Source organism: Lactuca serriola, chromosome 6 (genome assembly GCF_051521515.1).
Source record: "Lactuca serriola cultivar US96UC23 chromosome 6, Lser_US96UC23_V15, whole genome shotgun sequence".
NCBI lineage: Eukaryota > Viridiplantae > Streptophyta > Magnoliopsida > Asterales > Asteraceae > Lactuca > Lactuca serriola.
In genome coordinates, this window is record NC_136413.1 from 116,268,261 (window position 1) to 116,274,260 (window position 6,000).

Here is a 6,000-nt window from a genome sequence, read left to right on the forward strand (position 1 = left end):
CCACTTGGATAAGTCTAATAACTATAACTGTAATACTTCAGGAACCGAACGACAATCATAGCTCTTTCAAGGTCTCTCGGAACTAAGAAGATGATGATATGCCATTTAAAATAAGTGATCATATAATCCTCTATTCTAGATATCATCCTGACAAATACATGGAACAATGTATTACTTATTGTCCAACAATTTGTTTCCCGATTTCCGATTTGTTTGACAAAGAACTTAATTGAACACATCAACTTAGTTCTAACCGGGCCCGATACATAGGTCAAAACAAAATCATCTAAGGGCCCAGATATCAGCTTCTAATCCAAGAAGGAACAGATAAAATTCAACTCATATGTTTGTTCTACCACTCATTGAATTATACACAAAAGCATGTTTTATAACATCGAGTTACCAATGCGTTTTCGTACAATCAATGCATAACCAACTCATAAGTAACAAATCATATCTCTAGGTTTGAAGACTTATATGATATTACCGTCTCACGATCACTTGAGATAAATTCCATGTAGTGATTCCAGTGAGCGTGGGTTGAGTCCAATGCTCAGAATTTATGAGCACTCATGATTGTTGTAGCCATGTCCAACACCTTAGACCTCTGCAACCAATCATGACAGTCTTGATTCATACCTACTTCCGACATATGACCGACTGTGGAGGTTTGAATAATATGATCTACCAAACATAATTATTCTGGAAGTCAAAACATGTAAAAGAAATATAGTAAACGATTGACAAGAGATAGCAACACTTTACTCATAAATAAAACACCTTTTATTCATCATCTAATGTCAATTACACTTTACAAATTTTGAGGTTATCTAACTACTAAATCTAATATCATCCTTCAGCCCTATGCTCCGAGCATGTTGGAGATGCTTAGTCCGAGTCAGTCCCTTCGTGAGGGAATCTGCTAGATTCTCATCCAATGATACCCTCTTCGCCACAAGGAGTCCATCTTCTATTCGACATCTGATAAAATGGTATTTTCTATAGATGTGTTTAGATCTCCCCGGATCCCTTGGTTCCTTGGCTAAGGCAACATCACTTTCACTATCACAGAAAATTTCCATTGGCTCTTTAATAGTTGGTACAACTCCAAGGTCTCCAATGAAGTTCTTCAGCCATATCGCCTCCTTTGCTTCCTCTCTAGCTGCAATATACTCTGATATGCAAGCTGAATCAGCCATTGTCTCTTGCTTGGAACTCTTCCAAGAATTTGCTCCTCCGTTTAGGGTAAAGACACAACCTGACTGAGAGCGGAAATTATCCCTATCAGTCTGAAAGCTAGCTGTGACAACTCGAAATTTCCATTCTGAACAAACCATTTCAATCCAATAGAAGTTAGAACAGTTACAATGTACACTCAGATTTCGAGTATAAGTTTGGCAGTTTTCAGGATTTTACACTTAAGGAGATATTAGGAGAGTGGATGCACTAGGGTTTTGTGCAACACTGTTATTCCAAGACACTAGGACATTAGAGTTCGTTCCGAGAATAAAAATATTTTCTGCCAAAAATATTTCAGGACTATAAATAGATTTCTGAACTAAATTCATTCATTATTCACATTTCCAACTAGAGAAAAGCCATTTTCTCTCTCACGGATCTTTGGGTTTTCATCCCAAATCGTGAGTACACTTCTCTAGTTGTGTTATAATGCTTGTTTTATGCCTATTAACATAGATTGTAGGTCAAATATAAGAGATCCGGGAGTTTACCGCCCAAGAACGTTCTTGGGGAGTAAACTCCAAAATGGAGCTTAAAGGCCATCTAGTCCCATTTCCTTGTTAGGTAACTAGCTTAGGGTATTGTGTATGTCCATTAGAGACTAGAAATCAATCAAGAACACATAGTTTTAGGAGTTTATGGCCCAAGAGTTTCTTGGACCGTAAACACCAGTTTCAAGGGCATAAATGTGCCCAAATCACCCCGAAGGCTTAGACTTTATTATAGACATGTACCCTAAAGTGTTTAGAACCTAGAAAACATAAGAAAGCACAAGTGTTGAAGAGTTTACGGCCAAGAGTGGTTCTTGGGCCGTAAACTCCTATAAAGGGGTCAAATGACACCCTAAATCCTTCCTTAAGCCAAGAGACCAATTTGGGCATGTACCTAGATAAGTTTTGGACTAGTTAAAATACTTAGAACACCAAGAGTGAGGGAGTTTACGGCCCAAAAGGTTCTATGGCCGTAAACTCCAAAAAATGGTGCCAGATGGTGCCATAAACTCTTCTAAAGCCAAGTACCAAAGCCTAGATTTGTTCCTAGTTAATATAGAGACTTGAAAGCACCATAAAAACCCTCCCAAGGGAGTTTACGGCCGTAAACTCCAGGGGAATATGGTCTATGGGCCGTAAACTCCCCAAAGGAGTCAATATGGTACCCAAACACTTGTTATAGACTTGAAACAATTCACCACTAGAGTTGTAATAATTCTAAGCTCCATTTAGGCACTTGGTTGAGAGTTTACGGCCAGGAGTTTACTCCCCTAGGCCGTAAACTCCAAAGAATATGGTCATTAGACCTTAAACTCACATTAGGGGCATTGCACTCCTTTGTTGCAACCCATTAGCCTCCTAGCACTTGACCAAAAGTGTTTTCCTCGTGTTTAAATGTTTATACTTGTATAATTAGTGTTTTAATCACTAATTATTTATATACATATATCTTCATATGTAATTAGGATCATTGTGTGTGTCTAAGTCTTCACTTGACACCAAGCACTTGTCCGATCCTTCCGTACGATAACAGTCCGTTCAATTCCAGTCACTTACTGCAGGTGAGTTCATACCCCTTAACTAATGGTTTAAACTATTTTTAAATGTTTTATGGGGGGGATACAAGTAGAATCATGCTAGTTATTATATCAATCACATGTGATTAATAAGTAGAATTATGCTAGTTATTACATCAATCACATGTGATTAATATGTAGCATTCAAATGATTTACTACACGTTAGCCGTTTTACCAAACAGTTTTCCTTGAAATGATTTTTATAAACATTTTATATGTTTTAAACTCCTTATTACACTGTACCTTGTACTCAGTATACTACATTTCAAATTTACTTACAATTGTGCTTCAAACAAATGTTTCCTTATACTAAACTGTTTTATCAAACTTATGCCTTCAAATTGTTTTATAGATTGACATCAAGTCGATCTTTTCTTAAAATTACAATTATGTTTCAAATCTCTTACAAAACTTATTCATGCTTTTATATTATAAATTGCATGTCTATATATGTATAATTATATAAGAAATGTTTAAAAGACTTAGGAAGGCTATCCACCCTATTTCCTTTTCGCGCTTGAGATGTGGTCTGGTGGGATATCGGGTATTCGTCCGAAAGTCGTTTAAATATTAGTCATAAAAGGTCCTTCCAGTTCATCCTATGCCCTTGGGTAGCAAGGGTATACATCCATGTCCATACGTACCACTTATATTACTAGTAAGCTACCATATGGGTAGTTTAGGAAGATACTAGAACTATTACTAGAACACGATATCATTCAATGAGTCAGTTCATTCATGAGTCAATACTTTCTAGAACATTACAGTACATTACTATACTTTCTAGGTAGAGAGCACGTACATTACAGATAGAATAGTTCCTTACATTAAACTTACATTAATACGCCAATAATTGTGATCCACTGTATGGAAGCATGCCTTAATGGTCATGCCCCGGGTTGTAGCCAGAGTCTCTTGAAGGGAGAGCGTGAGTTTGCATATAGATCTATACTGGATTGACTATCCTATACCTTGCTGCTAGCTACAACAGGACCGGCAGGTCTGCAGGTGCCAAACGTCATATCTTATTTTCGACTATACGTTGTCGTTGTTACCAGTCTATAGTATGGTGCAATTTATCACATAATGCCTTAATATAAATCCGGTTTAAGGTAGTTAGTACGGCTGTAGTTCTTATAGCACTACACCATAGTACTAGTTCATTTTCCCATTTCATTCACTTCGTGAACATTCACACGACGCACGGTAATGTAGAGACTATATTTTTGTTAATGATAGTTATACTTGGGAAAATACATACTCTTACACGAGACACACATCCAGACACTAGATGCCTTGGTAGAAGGCTACATTCAAAATAGTTAGGTCTTGGTAGAAGACACCTTCATGTACTAGTAGGAATCATAGGGATTTCTAGGGTTTTTCAAACACTTAAAGTTCATATACACTTTCAATACTTATACTTACAAATTCTTACATACAAATACTTACATACAAATTAAGACACTAAATACTTATGATCTCACCAGCTTCAAAGTTGATACTCGCTTTCAAAATTACTTGTATCCTCAGGTCATCATAGATAGGTACCGATGCAAGGAGAAAGGAAGATGGAGCTTGTTCAAGACTTATCTTTCATTTTGATTTATGCTTTAGTGTTTATCAAAATTTGACAGAACACATTTGTATAATAATTATATTATTAAATGCAATGGATGATGTTGTTTCTTGTTTACTACTTTACATTGTTGTTGATATTATACATGACGTCCTCCGCCCCAGAACGTTTCCGCCGTTCTTGGTTTTGGGGTGTGACACTAGCATCACTATACCCTACAACTCTAAGGTCATCACTCCCACCGAGGGTAAGGACCCAGTCCTTAGTCCTTCGTAGGTACTTGAGGATATTCTTTAACGCAGTCCAGTATGCCATGCCAGGGTTACCCTGATACCTGCTAACCGTGATCTAGGCAATGGCTACATCAGGTTGAGTACACGTTATAGCATACATGATCGATCCTACAACCGAAGCATAAGGTATTCGACTCATTTCTGCTATCGTAGCCTCTGTGTTAGGGCTTTGTGTCTTACTCAATCTGGCATTACTCTGGATGGGTAACTCTCCTTTCTTGGACTCCTGCATGCTGAATCTCTTCAGCACCTTATCAGAGTAGGTGCTCTGACTAAGTCCAATTAGTCTTTTACTCCGGTCTCTCAAGATCCTTATCCCTAGAATATATGCAGCTTCTCCTAGGTCCTTCATAGAGAAACACTTCCCAAGCTAGGACTTAACTTCCTACAGATTTGGGATGTCATTTCCTATGAGCAGTATGTCATCCACATACAATACCAAAAAGCTAACTATACTCCCAATAGCCTTGACATATACACAAGATTCATCTTCACTCCTAGAAAAGCCAAATTCCTTGACTTTCTCATCAAAGCAAAGATTCCATCTGCGAGGTGCTTGCTTTAACCCATAAATGGATTTCTTAAGCTTACACACACTATTAGGGTACTCAGTATTGACAAAACCCTCTGGCTGACTCATGTAAACATCCTCAGCCAACTTTCCATTAAGGAAGCGGTTTTGACATCCATTTTCCATATTTCATAGTCATGAAATGCAACTATGGCTAACAGAACCCTAATAGACTTAATCTTGGCCACTGGAGAAAAAGGTCTAATCATAATCAACTCCCGGATTTTGTGAGAAACCCTTTGCAACCAGTCGTGCCTTATAAGTGTGTAACTTACCATCCATGTCGGTCTTCTTCTTGAAGATCCATTTGCACCCTACAGTCTTACGACCTGGTACATTCTCAACCAAGTTCCAAACTTGACTGTCATACGTGGACTGTATCTCGCTGTCACACCCCAAAACCACGAACGGCGGAAACGTTTAGGGGTGGAGGACGTCATGTACAGTATCACAATAGTGTAATATAATAAACAAGCAACAACATCATCCATTGCATTATAAGTAAAGTTTTAATACATGTGTGTTCTTTCATTGTAATAAGACACCAAAAATATACAATCAAAACAAAAGACAAGACTTGTCTGCTCCGTCTTCTCAAAACCTGGCCATCGTACCTATCTACTGTTGACCTGAGAATACAAGTTATTTTGAAAGAGAGTATCAGATTTAAAGCTGGTGAATTCATAAGTAATTAAGTGTCAGTGTCTTGCCTAAGAAAATCTATTATGAAGGCCATGTAAACCTTTAAAT